We start from the raw sequence: 21,146 nt of genomic DNA, 5'->3' as shown, positions 1-21,146 counted from the left end.
TGTCATAAGATATGATTGTAAGAGAGCATTGGCTCGAGAAAAAGTTAAAATGAGGAAATGGGAAGCTGCAGTTAGAACACAAGACAGCACACCTTAATGAATGAGCTTACTGAAGAGATGCACCAACCGCAGACTTCCTCTGCGCTCTTCTCTTACACACACTCCTCCGTCGAGCGCATCCGATGGTAAAAACATACAGATTTAAAATAATAAACGTTTAAAGTTAAAGCCTGTCTTCTTTGTGTGGGTAACAGATTTATTGATGTGACCTACCATGAATCTTCACTGATGACAGTGTTTACCTTCATAAAGGTTTAAAGTTAAGATTTTTTTTCCAAGTAAGCCTTAAAAGAGCCGCGACTGGTCACTAAAGAGCCACATGTGGCTCGAGATTTGCAGGTTAAGTATCGCTGCATTAGACTGTTCATTCAGCAATAATTAAAGTTTAACGGAAAAGTATCCTGTTCTGTGTTACTCTCTGACCAGAGTCCCCAGCTGATGAAGAGCCGGCCCAAGATTTAAAGTGGGGGTATTATGCCTTTTTTCAAGGCTTTACACCATCTCTCTGATACCCATGTAGTGGCTTTACATGGTTTACAGCTCCAAAAACTCCTCACGTTTCTGACACTGGCATCCTGATAAAACCTTATTTAACCTCCATCTGAAATGCTTCGTCAGCTGCTGTCTCTTTAACACCCCCCCACCCTTCACGGACCTGCTTTCCTCCAATTGGCTGTTTTTTTTCCAAAGGCTGGCCACCAGCAGGACTCAATGTTTGTTGCCCGCCCCCTCCAATGTGGCTATATTGCTATGCTAGTAGTTGAAAACTTTGAATGAACCGGTCTGACTGAGTAAAATATGGGGAATTTTGATATACGTCCGTATGTGTTAGACCTGGAATCTGACCCTGATAGTTTGGAGAGAGAGGGGGAAGAGAACCAGCAGCAGCGAAGGATAGAGCAAGACGTATCTGTTAGGTGTTTAATTACTGTGGTACTAAAAGGCTAAATGGCTAAAAGGCCTTGTGGGGGCGGTCTGCTCCACCTTGCCGGCAGCACGGACGAACCAGTCAGGAGATCCTATTGCGATGACCTCATCAGTTTGCTCCATCGAAATCTCGTCTCGGGGGAATCTCAGAGAGATTTTCAATGAACCGTTTTCATCAGTTTACACGCTAATTCCAAGATTACTGCTGCATACATTTATCTTGCATTTTGAAAATTTGCATACGTGAAGTATGGACACCCAACATTGTGACTTTATATTTATGTTTTAAAAATGGGAAAAGTATATTACCCCCTCTTAAGAGTCTTTACTATCGTACCTTGCTGTATCCAATGTATACCCTCATACGTGGCCTTTGCCATACATACGGACTTTGCCTTTGGACTGTCATCCGTTTCCTTCATCCTCTCCTTCACAAGATGAGATTTCATGAGAATTGCAAGGCTCATGCCAAAAACTCCCTTCAATGGAAACATATTCAATGCGCAATTGTACTTAGTCGAAATTTAAGAAATATTGCTTTTATTTTGTGAAAAAATGTAATGGAAATGCCGCTACTTACAGCTAAATGCAGAATATCTAGTCAGGATGAAATTCTATTAACTGTCCTATTGCAAAGGTGGCCTCCATCACAGTGCCTCACTTGAAGTCACTGAGCTCTTCAGGAAGACTCATTTTGTATTATAAATGTTTGCAAATAGAGACTGCAAGGTTAGGTGCTTGATTTTATACACCTGTAGCAGCAGGTCTGATTGAATCACTTTAATTTAACAGACGAGGTCAAATATTTTTGTGCACCCTGATGGATCAATACAGCTCTACTGGTTTTATCTTCAGGAATAGTAAAAATGGTGGCTGATACCAGTACAAGTACTGATGTTTTCTCTTGTGTTTGATCATGAAAACAGATCAGAGGTTTTCCAATAGGACTGGATGCAGGTATTACATTGATCTGACTCAACAGATAAACACTGGCTACTGGTAGATGTACATGCCATGTTATTTGCTGATGATCGTCTACAGAGCCGATGTTTGATACTGCTGATAACTGATGCATCCTTGCATTCCCTGAGCTAAGCTATCCTCTCAGACGACCGAGTCTCTGTGTTTCCATTCTTCACACATTAGTATCTCTAAGCTGTACTTTCAGACACTTTAAAAGATGCTCTGTTTGGACTTTCTCACTCCGTCATGGAAACAAAACATAAACCACCTGCAGTTTGCTGTCAGGTCTGAGGAAACGAGAACACATTTTTAGAGGAGCACATGAGTGTGGAGGATTTTCCATCTGCAGTCATGTCCTGAACACAGAGCAGTCACTCCGTCTGTGTTGGATGTGAAGGCTGGATGTTTGTACAGGAGGCCTGCAGCTTTATAACACAGACCAGCTCACCAGGTCCATATTTAGACTGAGCAGCTCCAACAGCTCGGCTTGTTTATGACAGCCAGACACAAGACACAACCCAGCCTTTTATACCCGCATATGGTGTGTGCACAGTGACACCGTCCTCCTGTGGAGAGTTTGTCGTTCTTATCAAGGTTAACTGTTTCTTTTAGGTTTCAGATTGCAGAGTTTGTTTACAGGTTGAGATAAAACTCTTCTTCCTCCCTCAGACAAGAGGAACATTACTATAAGAACAGCTGCAGGAACGCTCCCCGTTTGTTGTGTTCTTATAACAAAACTCTCCTTGCTTTACGACTCACTCTTAAAGGACTTGTTTTATTCCTTTATTCAAGATTTTAGTCTTCCACAACAAGAGCTGTTCTCAGTCAAACAAATGAGCTAGAGTCCCACTGAAACCTCTAAGACAGCTTTAAACTGCAACCTCCCACCTTCTGATATCGTAACGATGTACAGTAGTATTTTATTGATGGAATATTTATAGGGTCATGAACTGATGGACGGGCATTCTCCTGCAGGATTTTCAGGCGAGTGGTTCAGATCCTGAAGCAGAGGAGCCCCAGACCGTCACATAACCTCCATCATGTTTGACTGTTGGCGTGATGATCCTTTGATAAAATGCTGCTTAACTCATGTCTGCTCAGTCCACAGAATATTTTCCCTAAAGCGTTTGGGATCATCAGGATGTTTTTAGTCAAATATGAGATGACCCTGTGTGTTCCTTTTGGTCAGCAGTGGTTTTGTACTCCAATGATGCCATTTTTCCTATGTCTCTGTCTTATTGTTGAATCATGAACTCTGACCTTAACTGAGCCAAGTGAGGCCTGCAGGTCTTTAGATGTCATTCTGGGTTCTTCTGTGAACTCCTGGATGAGTCCTCTGTGCACTCTTGGAGTCATTTTGGTAGGCCAGCCACTCCTGGAAAGGTTCACCACTGTTCCAAGTTTTCTCCATTTGTGGACAATGGCTCTCACCATGGTTCACTGGAGTCCCAAAGACTTGGAAATTATTTTGTAACTCTTTTAATTTATTTCTTTTAATTTGTTTTTTTTTAACTTTACAGGATTTAACCAGGAAAACTTCATTGAGATTAAGAATTTATTTTTTCAGCAGCAGCACAGGTGTCGAAGTTACAAAGAGCAGCCTTACATTCTAGAAAAACATGAAATGATCAAATGAGCAAATATCTGTCAGAAATGGATCGCAACCATAAAAACCACAAAGATAAGATGTAAATGGTTGCACACAGTAAATTTACCTGAGTAAGTTTTACTTAAATTGTATCAAATTTTACTCTGAAAATAGAAAATTTGGTCCCAGTCTGTTTGGAGTAAAATTCCCTCTGCTTCCAGGGAAAAAATTATTTTTACTATAAAAAGTGTTTTTATTTAACTCTAATTGATGATTATATACTCCATGAGGAACAAAATAAAAACAATTCTACAGTATGTCCTCAGTACAGCAGTGTTAATTTCGTCTACTAAAAATACGACTAGAATTCGTCGACAGCCTTTTTTCCAAGACAAAAATAGACTTGACCTAACAAAAAAAGATCTTTGATGACTAAAGCTGACAAAAACTAAGTTTAGTTTTCGTCAAGTTGACTAAAACTAGACTGTCTAATGTAGTTTTGGTCGGACATTCAAAATCTGTGATATTTCTTCACTGTGGGTAAATCTGTCAAAATACAATGCAGCTGTATCTATTCTGCCTCTCAGCTGTAGAAAACAGGGACCCAGGTTTGACAAGGCACTACCATGATTTGGTACCAGATTCAGTCAAGAAAATGAATGACTGGACTAAAAGTACAGACTAAAATGTGAGGACTTTTTATGGACTAAAACTAGACTAAAACTATAAAGGATAGAAATGACTAAAATGTGACTAAAACTAAAATGCATTTCATTTAAAGATGAAAACTAAAATCAAAAATAGCTGCCAAAATTAACACTGCAGTACAGTAGTGATGTAGTACTTGAGAACAGTCTTGGTCTCGAGACCGGTCTTAAGACCACATTTTGAATGTCTTGGTCGCGTCTCAGACTCTAGAGCATTTTTACTCGATCTTGTCGCGGTCTCGAACTGGCTGGACTCTGGATTTTCCATCAAGACCGGACGAGACCAGCACTGATCTACTATTCTTTGACTTCATTAATGTGATAATAAGGAGAAGCACTCACTAAAACAACAAATAGTGACACCTGCAAAAAGTCAGACATCAGTTCATCTTATTTCTAATCAGAGATACCTCTGAGCACTTTCTTTAGGCCTCATTCATCTGACAAATCTAAATAAATGTCTCATTTTCAGCTATTAAGAATTGTTCTGGACTTGTCAGTGGCTTTTAAATACATACAAGGATTTATTTTTTACAAGAAGTTAAATTTGTTGAAATTTGAGATTTTTGCATGTTGTGCTTTGAAAGAGTTGCAGCCTCCTTTTTTATCTGCCAAATTTATTTAAAAGAAAAAAAAATAGAGAGAGAATGCTCTTTAACTGTTCAAACTTGTCATGTTTTTTTTTTAAGTGATTTTTATGGTCTTGGACTTGTCTTGGTCTCGGTGCACTCTGGTCTCGGCTAAGTCTCGGTCTCGGATAGAGTGGTCTAGACTACAACACTACAGTACAGAGAAATACAGAACGTAGTTTACTCATGATAGAGCCGGTTTTACTCAGTACAGTGTTATCTTACTCTAAATAGATTGATGCTCCTCTTAATATAGAGCTACATTTTCCACTTCATAGATAATTCTGCTGCCTTTCCACCTGTAACAACAAGAGAGGGTTTTTTGCCTGTATATCAGTAGTAGATGTAGTGTTGTAATATTACAGAAACAGTTGATAAACACGTGACAAGAACCCGGGAGCAGAGCACGAGATGAGGCAGTGAGATTAAAGGACTTTATTTGACAGTAAGGCAAATGATGGTGAGCTGGCTGGCGGTTGGTAGGATCACTGGCAGAGAGATGTAGACGCTGCAGAAATAGAGGGCAAAATGGAGTTAGACAAGGAAAAAACTCAGTTAAAAATCACCAAATTTAAAGGTTGAAGAGGAGCCAGGTTACCTGATTAGAAGCTGTAGTACACAGGTGTCTGAAAAGTTCATCACCAGGTGTGTAGATCTTGATTATCTGCAGCTGGGACTCGTAGCAAGCTGCAGCCGTGACAGTCCATGAGTGATGACAGCAGAGTTAAAACTAGAGTGGGCGTGGTTAAATATTAACTCCAGCAGAATTTCATCTGTTTTTACTCCAACTGTGGCAGTGGCTGGTAATAAATATGCTCAAAAATGAGTAAATTTGACTATTTTTGAGTAAAATACTTTTAACTCCGGAAAAATTAGTCCCCAGATTTTCATGTGTGTTTCCCCAAACCTCCTCACAGTAGGACAAATATTCTAAAACCAGTGAAGAATACAGAATGTGTAGTAATTTATGGTTCAGTATGTGTTGATTCTCTTTGCCAGCTTTGAGCTAACATAAGTGATCTGAGGTTTCCAGTAAGTTTGTGGTCCAAAATCTCCCCTAAAAATGTGTTTTGTACACTTTCAACAGTCAATTAGTTCTATCAGGACCTTCTGTTGAGAAACATGGTAAATATTGTTCTTTGCACATATTGCCGTTATTTGTACTTAGTGGTATTGGTGTTCTGGGATCCCCCTGCCCTTCCACACAAGATGCAAACGCACAAGATCCTACTCGTCCTGTGCCAATAAGGAAGGCCTGAGGCAGGCAGAGAAGCATCAAAAACTCAGAGCAGAGCAGTCATTAATGACAACAAAATGGCACTGATTTAGTCAGATGCAGAATAAAGGAGGAGCTTGGGTGGTGGAGGGATACAAAAAGCAGATATCAGAGGGTGCAGCAGAGCATAGCCAAGTTAGAGCAGTTTAAAAATGGCAGCCTGGGTGCAATTACCCAATAGCGTGCTTAGAAGTAAATTAGATGGCCATCAGCTGCAATACATAGCACAGCATTGCAACACCACTTCCCACTTTCCAATGTGACCGTGCTGCCATTTGGGGGAAAATAAGCCCTCGGATTGAATGGTGGTAGGTTAGAAAACATCTTTAACAACACAATTTAAAGCCATTTTGCTGTGATTTGTGACTTAAACAATTAAAAAGCCGTAATTTCAGGCATGTTTTGTTAATCTCTAAAGGTGACGGAGTGTCAAGGAAGAGTTCTATGTCTTTTAGCTGAAACTAGAGAGGAGTAAAGTGGACAAATGTTGGACCAGTGCGGCGTTCTTGATGACTTTAAGCTAGCGATCGCCCTGTGACAGCAGGAGCTGTAGTCTGTCTGCCTGGTAACGGCTTGTTCACATATTCACTAACTTATTGGCCACATTCAGGTGTTAGGATCCAAAACACATAAGGTGTGTGATGTCGGTTTATGACATCTTCAGTCACAAGATGGGACTGTATGTCCAGTTCGACAAAGGGAGTCTTAACACACCCTCATATACGTCTATGATTTCCTTTATTTCATATTGTTACATTGCAAGAACTTTTTCATAAATGTCCTATATTATATGTCTATCTAACTGGCCATTATGTTTTTGCTCCCAATAATCAATTAACCGTACATTTTTCATATTGTAAGCTTTAAAATCCTCAATAACCCAATATTTCCAGTTGACTGCCGTTCATTTTTAAGGAGTGTTTCCCCCAGAAAGGGGTGGGGCCAGCATCATTCGGGCAAAGTACTCAGATGGGATGCTCTGGTCAATAATTAAGATCAGCTGATCTCAGTAAAGGCCGGCTCAGACTACATGATTCTTTTGGTTGTTCACGATGGCACTATGTCAGACTATGCGACTAAACTCTTGTCCCATCTTGGTCGACAGCCTGGCCACACTACAAGAGTGGTCGGGACCGCTCAGCGTATGCTGACGTCACCACTATCTCCGTGACTGAGTGCGAGTTCACAGATTGTCGGGGGGCGGGCCAAAGGGTGTCAATCACTCCACAACAGAAGAGCTCTATGTGACTGTAGCAGTCTTTTAGCTAAAAAAAAAAAAAGGAAAATAAGAAACAATTATGGGGTGGATTATGGCTAAGTATGGATGTATCAAAAGGAGGACAATATGGACTTGCTCTCCTTCAGATAGAACTTAAGGTATGCATGTGATAACATAAATAAAATAAAATAAAATGAACACATTAGTTTTAGGGAATAAAGGGGATAAAAGTGGTAAATCTTGTAAATGATGATGCAAAGATAACGAGCAAATGTTCTCCTGTTGTTATACGTCAGGATTCACATCGTAAATGTCAGGTCGGTGTCAAACTAGACGATGATGCACGAAAAATTCTGACATGCTAGTCTTGTTGAATCGTGGTCATGAGGAATTGTAAGGAGTCTTGGACGCGTTGCTAATTATGTCACACTACAAGACAGTTTGTCGTTTCCGACTCTCCTGAGTTTTGACGACAAGCTGCGACATGGCAGCGCTTGACCCCATGGCCTGCCTGAGCTAATGCTAAATGCTTGATTTTTGCTTAAATTTAATGATTTTTTTAAATGTTAAATAACTGTTTATGTTTACTCATTTCTGCAGTGATCTCTCCCAAAAGCTGTGGGATATTTCCCCCGGAACAAAGAAGATTGGTGTCATCTGAAAATAAAACAAGTTATAATTTTTAGACACCAGATAGAAATTAATAGATGTAATATTATACATATATATATATATATATATATATATATATATATATATATATATATATAGATAGATAGATATAGATATTGATTTAATCCCTATTAAAATACAAAATAAACAACTTTATATGTCATGCATCTAACTTACCTCAATAGAACGGTCGGAGTCTGTGGGACCCCGACCGTTCTATTGAGGCAAGTTGCACTCCCCCACTTGCACAGACTGCTGTCTATTCTTCACATAGCTTTTCACCCACTCCAGCACAACCTCTCTTCTGCCAAATCTTTCCATTAAAAAAAGTCATGATTTAGTGTAGCAAGTATTCTTTTAAATCAATAAAAACCCAACTACATAGTTCTTATAATCCACACAGCCAATCATTCTTCTATCAGGTCAATATGTTACAAACCCTGTTTTAAAAAAGTGCTATAAAACAGTTTTTATTATTAATAATATTGCACATGATGACAGTATTATTACTCATGATGATGGAAACAGACTTTTTTTTTCCAGCTATTGAACCCGGAGGAGTAAATCGGTTTGATGCCGCAGGTAGACACGACCTCCTGTAGAACACAGCGGAGCTCCTCCGTGGTCTCCAAGGTGCTCCGACAGGAAGCTCTGTAATGCGTCACTTCCTGTCTCTGAGGCCATTCAGAGTTCATGCGTCTGTGTGTTGGTGTGACAAATAACAGTTCATGTTCTTGTTTTTGATTCGCAGGAATCAAACTGAGCAGCTGCTGAAAATCAGTGCACACCTCCACACGGCAGCTCCTCTCTCTCTCTCTCTCTCTCTCTGTCTGTCTCTCATTCATTCTGTCTGTCTCTCTACCTTCCTTTTTGAAGCCGAGCTCTATTTAATTCCCAGTTTCCCTCCCCCTCAGAGACTCAACACTCCATCCCAGCCTGTCCTTCCCTTTGTTACTCTCTCTTCCTCCCACACCTTCTCCCCCTCTTTCATTCCATCTCTCATCATCCGCCGCCTTCAGCTAACCAGCCTCCCAGCTGAGAATTATGAATAGAATTCAAATCAGTCGAGCTTTACTGTCTCCCACCCCCTCTCTACCTGCCCCCTCCGCGTCTGCCTCTACTTTCTAACTTTCTCCAACTGTTTCGTATTGATTATAGCTGTGACCCGACACCCACGCCGTGCAGCCTCCTATGCATTAACCCTTTCCTTCGCTCTCTGTCCTCTCTGCTGTGAGCTTCTCTCTGAGCCTCGGCACTCAGCCAGTGATTCAGAGCTCACAGAATAAATAAAAAATATAATAAACACCACCACCTCCATGACTGAATGTGGTAGAAAATGCTGAAACAATGGTCAGATACTTTGTGGATGCAGATGAGATGGAGATGAGCTGTTTTCCCTGAGAACTGGAGTGTAAATTCATGGCACAGCACCTAAACACTCACACCTAAACACTCGAATTTTTTCACTTTCTGCATCTTTACCCTGCTATAACCTCACATATCAGAAAACTGGACTTGCATTTCTTTCATAACAGTTAAACAAAGTCTGAAGGCTTTATCTCAATTTTTCTGATGAATTAAAAAATGTTATGGTCCATTGGGACACTAAGGTATGTGTTTCATTCATATCTCTCTCTACCTGTGGTACAAACCCCAGTTCTAAAAATATCAGAACACAGTGTTTTATGTGAATACAAACAGAATACAGTGATTGCACATCCAATTTCACCTACATTCAATTAAAGCCTGAGGCAGGAAGAGAAGCAGCAAAAACCCAGAGCAGAGCAGGCATCAGTGACAACAGAAGAACATTAAATTAGTCTGACGCAGAATAAAGGAGGAGCTGGGGTGGAGGAGGGTTACAAAAAGCAGATTACAGTGAGAACACTAAAGCATTCCCAGGTTAGAGCAGTTTAAACAAGCCAGCCTGGGTGTTTTTAGCCAATAGCATGCTTAGGAGCAAATCAGTTAGCCGTCAGCTGTGGTACAACCCTAAAAAGGCTGGGACAAAGTGAGTCATGAATATAAACAGAATATGGCAATTGTGCATCCATTTTTATCTATAGTCAATCAAATACAGCACAAAGACAGGAAAGATTATGTTTAAACTCATAAACTTGGTTGATCTTGGTGAAATGTTAAAATATTTTGAATTTGATGCCTGCAACAAGTTCCAAAAAGGTTTGGGAATGGAGCATGAAAAAACTGGGAAAGTTGCATAATGCCCCAAAAAAACACCTGGAATATTCCAGGGGAGGGTGGCTGACCACCGAGGTCAGACCTACACATGGGTCTGTCTGTTCCTGACTGACTGAGTGACTGACTGAATGAGTGACTGATGAACTCTACTTTCAGAGCCATACGTAGAGTTGTGCTACAGGTGGAATTAGTTGTACTCAACCAATGGCTGCCTTCACTGCTGTGATTGCCTTGGATGTAGTTTTAGCATTGCATCAGTTTTACCAGAACGGGACCGTGTTTCTGTATGAAATAAATAATAAAAACAACACTAAAAGCATTTCAGGATATGAAAGATGTTTTCGCTCTTCTGCCGACCTGCTTCAGCATGAGTATGTGATAATTAAAGGGGAAAGGTTTAGCTGTGTGACTGGTTGTGTACAATAGCTGCTAGTGGACTGATTAGCTTGGACTTAGCCACAGCGCCGGTTTTGTTCACGGAGGAGCTCTGCCATTAACAGTCTATGGCAGTGATTGCCTGCCAGCACAGGAGTAGTGCATGTGCACGACATTTGTCGCTGGGATTAGCTCGTCATGAATGTGACAGACAAAACATTCCTCCAATTACCTTTGGAGAATTTTCAGAAAAGTTCTGCCCTTCCCAGACGCATCCTATGGGAGCTTTCATCGATGAATGTGAAATATATCCATGCAATGGATATATGAAACAGTATATCTGTCAGAGGGCTGCATGCTGGCGCAGGGGTTAGCACTGTTGCCTTACAGGTTCCTGGTTGGCTTCCCAGTCAGGGCCTTTCTGGGGTTTCACATGCTCTCCCCATGCATGCATAGGTTCTCTCTGGGTAATCTGGCTTCCTCCCACCACCAAAGACATGCTCGTTAGGTAACTGTGACTCTAAATTGGACCTATGTGTGAATGTGAGCATGCCTGTATGAATGCCCCCCTTTCTTCTGTGTATAAATCTGACATAACTTAGACTCTTTTTTTCAGAGTTTACCATTGTGTTTCCTGTGGTCAAATAATGCAGTAAAAGTCCACAGAAGTTAGGAGGCTGCGTTCCAGTCAAACTTCAGGGACCACCCTGAACTGGCTGGCCTGTGCTGGCATGTGCTGGCCTGGGCCCTGGATTGTCTTGGCTTTGCCCCAGACCTTGTCAGCTTCATTAAAACACTGTATTAGTTTTGACAGTGAGCCTCCAGCTCCCCCTGCTCTTCATTTATCTAAAAATCAGCTGCCAAAGGCAGACAGAGTCAGATCACATACAGACTGTGGTGTCAAAACAGGGAGTGGCAGTGTTTTAGTCTGTGGGGACTCTTTGTTTTAGGACCGGGGGGAGGGGAGGCTGGTTCATGTCCAGCTTTAATCACAGTTTGGAGAGTGGATTAGCTGCTGAGCTGACTGCTTACCTGCCAAGGTTTCCTTATTAGAAAGCCACTGAACTTATTAATTTTCCAGAAGTGACTCAGGGATTTCCAACAGGTTGGAGGCAGCTGAGTACAAAAAAGACGGGAAAAGGTCCAGAAAGACAGGCTCCAGAATTTGATCCGACACTATGGATACGATGCGTTAGAGTGCATTTCCCCTCCATGTTGGTCTGCATAAACAGTCAAATAAAGCCACAGGTAGAGCTTGACCTTTAAATTAAACCACTGTCCCTGTGTCATGGACCAGGGGAAAATTGATTTATTGAGAGAAAACTGTCCAGCTCTGCTCGATGCAATACATCCCTCTTCAGCTGGTTACTATCTAACATTCTGTCAGTTACTCTGCAGGATAGCACTGAACATAACAGTATAGATTGGCACAATGTGACTTTATTCAGTCTAGCTATCTGAATCAGGATCAGACTGATATCTGATATAGGGGATTAGACTAGCACATCTCTATTAGTCTGTTCCCTGGTTAATTCTGGTAATGATAACAAATATTGTCTACCTTGCTGCAGTGAAACTGATGTAAAATTATATTTAAAAAATATATCAAGAGTTTTCTTTACAGGGGAAACAAAGTAATTTGGATTTATATGGGTTTTTTTGAGTTACAGTAAAATCCCAGAAGTTTTTGGCCTTATATTGGATGAGGACTCTTTCTGTGCAACCCCAATTCCAAAAATATTGGGGCATTGTGTAAAATGTAAATAAAAAAAGAATGCAATGCTTTGCAAATCTCATAAAACTGTTTAGAACATAACATATCAGATGTTGAAACTGAGACATTTTACCATTTAGTTAAAATTTATAGCTCATTTTGATTTTGATGGCAGCTACGCATCTCAAAAATGTTGGGACAGGGCCATGTTTACCATTCTGCATTCCTTCTTTTAACAACAGTCTGTAAACATCTGGAAATGAGGAGACCAGCTGATGGAGCTTTGTGAGAGGAATGTTGTCCCATTCTTGTCTAAGTCTAGCCACTCAACAGTCACTCTTTGCCGGATTATTGGTGAAAGTTCTGGACTGCAGACAGGCTGGTTCAGCACCTGGACTCTTCTACTGTGAAGTCGTGCTGTTGTAATAGATTTGGTACATGGTTTGGCATTGTTTTGCTGAAATAGTCAAGGCTTTCCCTGAATGAGACGTTGTCTGCAGGGCTGGACTGGTAATCTGGCATACAGGGTATTTTCCTGGTGGGCCAGTACTCTTTGGAGCCAGTCTGATTTTTTTATGTTTTGTTGTTGTTTTATGGGAATTTCTTACTTTTAATGCAGTTCTACTTGAGTAAGGATATTTTGTCCACCATATTTAACCCAGACAAAAAAAATAATCAGACATCACTTGGTTTATTTCTGAGTTTTGTAATAATTTTGTAAAACTAATGATGGGATCAAGAAAAAGCATTACAATACCATGTTCAACCAGGTGTAAAGGGCTGGTTTGCAAAAAATTCCAGGGCCAAATTTTAGTCCCAGTTCAGCGCTGTCTGGATGGGAGCTTATGTTGCTCTAAAACCTCTATAAACTCTTCTGCAGTGATAGATCCAGATGTGTAAGCTGCCCACGCCATAGGCACTAATGCAACCCCATACCATCAGAGATGCAGGCTTTAGAACTGTGCAGATAACAAGCTGTACGATCCCTCTCTTCTTTGGTCCATAGGACGTGGCATCCGAAAACAACTTTCAAATTTTGATTCATGTGACCACAGAACAGTCGTCCATTTTGCCTCAGTTCATTTTAAATCAGCTTCACCCGTGAGAAAACAGCAGAGTTTTAGGATTGTGCTCAGATATGGCTTCGTCTTTACATGATTCAGCTTTAACTTGTATTTGTGGAAGGCACAGCCAACTGTGTTAACAGCAGTGTTGGGCAAGTTACTAAAAAATAGTAACTAGTTACTGCTTGCAAAAAGTAACTGAGTTAGTAACTGCGTTACTGCTTTGTAAAAGTAACCAGTTACTTTGAAAAGTAACTCAGGCGTAACTTTTTTACTTCAATCCTCATTGTAGCCGAAACATCACATTCATTTGTGTTGTTGTGGCAGTGTGAGAGGAAATAACTCCATTTTCATATAACATTGTAGCCATTATTATGTTGTAAAGTGGTGAAGCAGTAGAACACAGTAGAAATGTTTTCAACTTTCATTGTTTAAGGAGTCTAAAATAGCTGTACTTATTGACAGTGTACAAGTTAAATCCCAGCTGCTCTCTAAATTTCTTTCTGCATCACGGTCCTCTCTTGTCTTATGTTTTTTTCCTCATTATTTCTCTGAAGGCAGCGGACTCTACAGCTTATATCAGCGTGTCTTTAACAACATACCTTGCTATTAGTCTGTTAGTGCTGCCTTGGTGACACACTGTGGAGCTGGCGGTGATTGAAAAACCAGCCCTGGTTGTTTGCATGAAGTGATTCCTCCCTGCTTGGTCTAATGTGAGCTGTACCTGGGTTAACGGTGTTTGTAGCATCCGGCTCTCTGGAAAACTAGCTTAGCTGTAGCTTGTGTTTAACTCAGTACTTCTTAAGGTTGGAATACCTGTTGTTGGTGGTGGGAATGTTTACTTCCCTGTTCTTTTTCATCTTTGGTCTGGAGTGGGGAAAGTAATTCCGGTGTTTCTAAGACAGAGAGCTCACACTCGAGTGCTCAGCCATGATGTGTGTGCGCACCTCAGAGCCTGTGTTTGTTTGTGCGTGTCTGCAGAGGCTCTATTCTCTCACAGGATGCATCAACGACTTGTCGGCTGTAAAAGTAATGAGTAACATTTGATTTGAATTCTCAGTAACTGTAACGGCGTTATTAATTTTAAAAGGAACGCTTTACACTACTAGTTACCATAAAAAGTAACGCGTTACTCCCAACACTGGTTAAGAGACAATGATTTCTGGAAGTGTTCCCAAGTCCATGCAGTGATTTCCAGTAAAGAACTAGAAAAGCACTCAGAGAGCGCAGACCTCCGCCATCAGCCCTATCTCCCAAGTGAAGTTAAGAATCCTTTAAAAATCCTTTAAAAAATTCCTGGATCCGTCCCCATGTGCCCCCCACCTCAGCATTCGCTGTTTACTCCCTCCCCGGTGGGGTGGAAACACGGTGAGGCAAAGCATTGGCTTCGTTACGGGTGCCATCAGATGCACCCATGGTCTCACTGGACGACTGGAAGTCATGGCAGAGGGTGAATATCTTCTGTTCCTCCCAGCATTGTGAGAATTCTCACATTGTTAGTATCTGGCTTACTTGCACTTGCTATCTGTAATGCACTTTACCTTATGCCAATTTGCACCCATGATGCTGATCCCCAGTACTCAGAATTTTTAGTATTTTAGTACTTCCGCAGTTAGTATTTTTGTCTCTTCCTTTATTTCATCCTTTTTTTTTTCTATTGTTTTTCTTCTCTTTTTTGGTAGTAGTGTTACTTTCCTGGATTTAGTATTTTAGCACTCTAAATATAAGCCTTATTGTTTATGTGCAATTATTGACTGAATTTCTGTGCTGTTGTTTATTTGCTGCTCTATGTGCCTTTAATTGCCCCGTGGGGACAAATAAAGATTTTTTTGAATTGAATTGAAGTCTCGCTACAATTTGCTGTCTTTCTCTCTGTTAGGCTCCGACTCATTTCCTTGACCGGATGTGCGTCTTTCAGACTCTATAAACTTCAAAACTTTGAATAGAAACACACCCAAAAACTGCTGCTGGGATTGAAGTTACTCATGTCCGCCATCTCCTGGTGTAAAGTGGTAACAGCGCAGACCTCTGCCATCAGCCCTATCTCCCAATAGTACAGAATCCTTAAAAAGTTTCCTGGATCCAGACGGTGATCCAGATCACTCCCAAAATCTAATCAGTTCTTCCTTATGCTATTTCTTACATTTCCTGAAAATTTCATCAAAATCTGTTCACAACTTTTTGAGTTATGTTGCTAACAAACGAACAAACGAACAAACCCACCTGATCACATGACTGCCTTGGTGGAGGTAATCATGCCTCTTATTAATGCAGCGGCCCCTGAGGGTTTGAAGATCACCAGCATCCAATATTGACTTTCAGTCTTATCCCCTCTTGATTCTCTGAATCTTTGGATGATATTATGGGCTGTAGATGGTTGGAATTCAAAGGCTTTGAAATCTTACATTGAGGAACATTTTTCTAAAATTGTTCCACATTTTTAGACTCAGTTTTTCACAGATTGATAAACCTCTGCCCATCTTTACTTCTGAGAGACACTCTAAAATGCTCCTTTTATACCCAATCATGCTACTGATGTGTTTCCAATTCACCTAATCAGATGCAAAATGCTCCTGCAGCTGTTTTTCATTAATACCACTTACTTTTCAGCCTTCTGTTGGCCCACCCTACTTTTTTGAGATATGTAGCTGCCATTAAATTCAAATTGAGCTAATGTTTTTCACTGAACACTGTAAAGAAAATTTTAAATATTCTTTTTGTTCTGTATCTTATTAGTCATTTATTATTATCACAAATTTTTTTTGAAATATGGTGACATTTTTTTTGGTAATATCCCCCACCCCTAACAGAAGCATGTTTAACTTGATTAATTGGTATGAAAATATGCTGGAGAAAATCAGACAGTCATACTAGGCATGAATCTTTACACATCCTGACACAGCAGAGGTTCAAATATTGACCGATCTCTTAGCGCTAAGCCAAGGGGACATTTTAGCAAAATTGGGTCTCTAACTTAATCAGAGAGTAAAGCTTTAAGTGGATAGAAAAATGACGTTGGGTATTTCTCATGTGGAGGTTGATCTGCTCGATTTGGAAGAACAGCCACCAGTTAATCAGTGTCACAGCTTGAGCACCATGACTGCAGCACAGAGCGCGTTATATAATGGATGACTGTGGGATTCCCAGCAGCTCTGCCTCCTCCACGCAGCAGTCTGAGGAGAGGAAGAGAGGCAGGAGGGGGCTGCAGGATGGATGGCAGCAGAGGGAGGAGGCTATCGAGATTGTGATCATGAGTGTGAAAGGCTCAGGTTGGCCTGCAGCTCCTCCACCCTTCAATAATCCAATAATTACAGTCAGATCGTACCAGAGGATCCCCGCGCTGTTGCAGAGGAAGGAGAGTCACATCCATATTGTACGGCTATAAAAGAGGGGTGGGAGTAGCTGAGGCTGTAGGGGATTGGCTCAGGAACAGGAGGGAGGCTGGTCCAAGTCCAACATGGATCAGGGCTTGGAGAGGTCCCAGTTCACCTCCTGGACCATCACAGATGTCCTTGACTGGTGCACGAATCTCCTCATGGCTCTGGGGACGCTTTCATGCATGCCCATCACTCAAACATCTCTGCTCTACTGTTGCATGTCTAAGTGTGAGCTCTCAGGCCTGTATGCATGAGTGTGACTGTATAATGGAGTCAAATATTGAGTTTGCCTCAAAGGGATTAATAAGGTAATTCTTCTTCTTCTGTTGAGTCCTGATGAACAGCTTTGAAAAAGCACATTTGCTCTTCTAACATCAGTGCCTGTGCAGGAAGAGCTCCTCTTGTCTCCTGATAATCCACAGAACACTCGGACAGTTTTAATTGGAAGTATTAGCATATACCCTATATAAGGAGTGGATGCAGCCTCTGGGCTTACCGAGGGAAGCCAAGAGAAGGGAAGGCCTTCATCTTACATTCTTCAGGTGAAGTTTAATGGATGACAGAAGGCAAAACCAACACATGCAAGCCAAGTCATTTTGTTTTAAGAGCAGACAAACAATGCTCTTAAACAATAGACTGCTAAACAATAAATCCATTATCATTACTAGGGATGTCCCCATACCATTTTGCCTTCCTGATACAATACCAATACTAAGGTGTTGGGTGTTGGCTGTTACCAAGTACTGATCCAATACCAGTGGGAACTTTCTGGACTGACTGTGCAGACTAGGAAATCCTTTAGGACCCGTATTTGACTAAAACATGGCTCAACAAAAAGAATTGCAAATGTATAGCATCTCTGTGACCCTAAAGTTGTTTTTTTTTCTGTTGATTATTGAGTTTCACAGCTAAATATTAAAATATCAATAATACAGGGGGCTGTAGCACAGGCTCTCTCTATCTTTTCTCTCTATTATGTTCTATTCAGGCAGGAAACAGCCTACTATTGGCTGACAGACCTTCACAAAGGGTTAGCACAGTTAGCAGTTAGCCATTTTAGGTTTAAAATGGATAAAAAAGACATTAAATATCAGGATTACTGGTGTGGATTTATTAAATTATTTCCTGAAAAGTCACATGAGTTTCAGTCACAACTCCGCTGTGCCTGAAGGTCCTGTCCCTCAATGCTGATTGGTCCTGTCACTTCCTAACCGGGCCCAAACGGTTCAGGCGGGAGCTATGCAAGATGGATTCGCCAGTGAGAAACAAGGAAACAGTTTATAACGCTAACATTTAGCATGGCTAAACGAAGCAAAATATAAAGCTCCCCTTCCCCTGTAACTCTCACAAACTCATGCCAAAGCAGGACGGCAGAAGACCCAAAACATCTCATCCAGTATAAGCTTTTATTCAATACAGAAATGTGGTCCAGTTCTGATAAAACTGCTGCTATACTAGAGCTACATCTTAGCTTATCACCACTCTAGTGGTAGCCATTGCAAACGGTTTTCAATATAGCTCATCCCCGACCATAGCTACTGCTTTGTTCTCCTAAAATGATGCTGATTAGTCCGACCAGTGTTCGGTTTGGCACAAATGTTGCTAAGTGGAGCTTTTCAAGATGGATTTGCCTGAAGACAGGGGTGGAGTCTGGTCAATCCAGTGGCTTTTTAATTCTTCAAATTATTTTTTTGTTCACTCTGTATTTTTCTTAAGATAAAAACTTTACAGAAAGCAAACAAATCAGAAGTTGTGGGGAAATGCTCCAGGTGACTTCCACAGTCAGCTGGTGGCTCTATCACTCTTAGCGTTCATGAACGCACCGTGCATTTGTGGGGGACTATTTTCAGCGTGTTAATCTACATTTGATGATCCCTGGAGTATTCCCAGAAGCCCACAGCGTATGTGAGACTGAGTTAAAATAAACTACAGTGAATGTGTTCATGGTAGGAAGAGAAAAAGTCAGGCTTAAGTTTACTAATGTAGAATCCACTCATTGTTAGTGTCTGGCTTTGCTGACATGAAATATAAAAGATAACCAGACTCTGCAGTTACAATTAGGTCAGAGTAATGTCTGTGGTTGTAGTTGTGATGGTTCAAAGTAGTCCAAACAGAAGCATATGGGTGTATCTGAACATACATACTGCATGCTGAGTGCTGCGTGCTCTCTCTGCCCACAGAAACAGCCGGTTTGGTCAAATATGCATCGCTATAAGAGCTACACCGTATAGGACTTATGCATTATTCAAACTGTGACATCCGTTTCTCACAGAAGCCCAGAGAAGTTTAAAGATGTCTGCCCTCATTCTTCACACACCGCAGCTCTGCTTCACTCAGCAGCAGAAACTTTTCATTCTCCTCTTTCTTTTTTAGAGAACAAATACGACAGTCGTACACATCAAATTCCACAACAAATTCTCAGGACTCAGTTTACAAGATAAGCCTTGGAAATCAGGTGAAATTATACGTTTAGATGATACTGATGTTGTGCAATTACAGCCTTTATTCAAAAACCAGCAGCAGGGCTGAAAAACGCTTTAACTCCATTTAAAATAACTTAATATAAAAGAGGAAGTTTGGTGCCTTGTATTCTCGTGTTTTGCACCTGTTTGATATTTAATCCAGCAGTGGGAATCAGTCTCTGTAATGTTTGTAACAAATTCTAAAGATTGTAAAAACAGCTTTAACATCACCATGCTTCCTCCACCATGTCCAAACTGGATGCAAGCATCAGATACATTTCACAAGTGTGCATGTTTGGTGTCTCTCACAAAAAATATGACATTTAGCTCTTTAATTTTGCGGTGCTTTGTACCGATGAGGCTTTAACAACCATGAGTCACAAAGTTTTGCATCCATGTTGACATAAGTCAGACAACTATCCCTACTTTGTAAAACAAGCTTATAAGCTCTGATGAGAGAGAAAAGTAAAAGAAAATCACAAAAATCTTCCCATCTGACACTCCTGATGCTTTGTCATCTCCTTCTTCTCTTGTTCCTTGTCCATGTCAATAGCTGGGTTTCCATTACAGGTTTTCACAAAATACAAGTAATATTCCTTAACTTTCGATTAAGTACAATTGCGCTTTGAATGCGTTTCCATTGAAGGAAGTTTTGGGCATAGGCCTTGCAATTCTCGTAAAATCTCATCTCGCGTGAAGCTTGACGCTCAAAACCTGTTGCCTGTTGGTACGGTTTTGGTTGCATCTACAGCGGTTGCCTTGATAATTCTGAACAAAAGACGAAGGCAACGGATGATAGTTTAGAGGTAAAGTCCGTATGTATGGCAAAAGCCACGCATAAGGGTAGAAGTATGATGTTAAGAAAAGTCTCATCTCTTCTGTCCATACGTACCACGCCATGTTATCTCGGACTGACTGATCACGTGACACCGTACGTCACGTCCTGTGACTTGTAAATGCGGAAAAAGTGTTTCCATTGCACTTTTGCGATATATTTCTATATCGAAACGCCTGAAAAACCTCCTCATGAAAGCGTGAAAACTTTTTAGCGATGTTTTTTTTTTTTTTTGAAATTCAGGTGTTTCCATTACCAGTTTTTATTGCGTTATTTTGATTTTGCGCATTTCCAAGTGCAATGGAAACCCAGCTACTGTGTGAGAGACAGAAAAATAGAACTGCTACGACAGGAAGAAAACAATAGGGCTGCATCACACTGGGTCCCGGAGAACAATCTTACCATAAAACTCCAAATAATAGCCCGGGCATTTATTTGTCTAAATCCCTGAGCAGACCAGGCGTTTATTTGGGACCAGGCAGCTATTTGGAACAGGCATTTAATTCATTTCTCACAAAAATCTTGCTTAGCAAAAATTGGAAAAATATGGTACATTTAATCAAACTTATTTACACCAGTATGAATATCACTTTTACATTTTTAAGACAAGATTACAGTACCATAGTTATATTTTTGTCTTCTTCTTTCAACTCAACACTCTCTAAACACTTTAAATACTGGTAAGGAGCTAAACAAACACAAAGTTGACGACAGACAGTTTAAAGTTAATGTTGTACTTTTAATTTTTTCACTGCACCAGGGCATGGCGCTGCTATCTCACTTGAGAAAACCAGCAAGGGACGGGGGTGCCCCAGCCAATGAGGAGGCTAGTACTCGCAGCCAATCAGGCTCAGGTCAGAGGGAGCATTCCTATTGGCTGCTGTAGCTTCTGTATTTCAGCTCAGTGAGAAGTTGATTCAATGGCGGAATTACGGCCGTGTTTGGTCCTATGTAGAATTTGTTCGTGATGAGATGAAGTGTTTTCTTGCCTGTGATTCAGCCATTGACTTCAGTGGAAAAGCAGAGCAAACTCACTCCACGAGTGCTTTGCCACCGTGAGTATTAGATTCAGCAGACGT

The sequence above is a fragment of the Cheilinus undulatus genome, linkage group 3, assembly GCF_018320785.1.
Source record: "Cheilinus undulatus linkage group 3, ASM1832078v1, whole genome shotgun sequence".
NCBI lineage: Eukaryota > Metazoa > Chordata > Actinopteri > Labriformes > Labridae > Cheilinus > Cheilinus undulatus.
The sequence above is the reverse complement of the archived record's forward strand: the minus strand, read 5'-3'. Positions refer to the sequence as shown.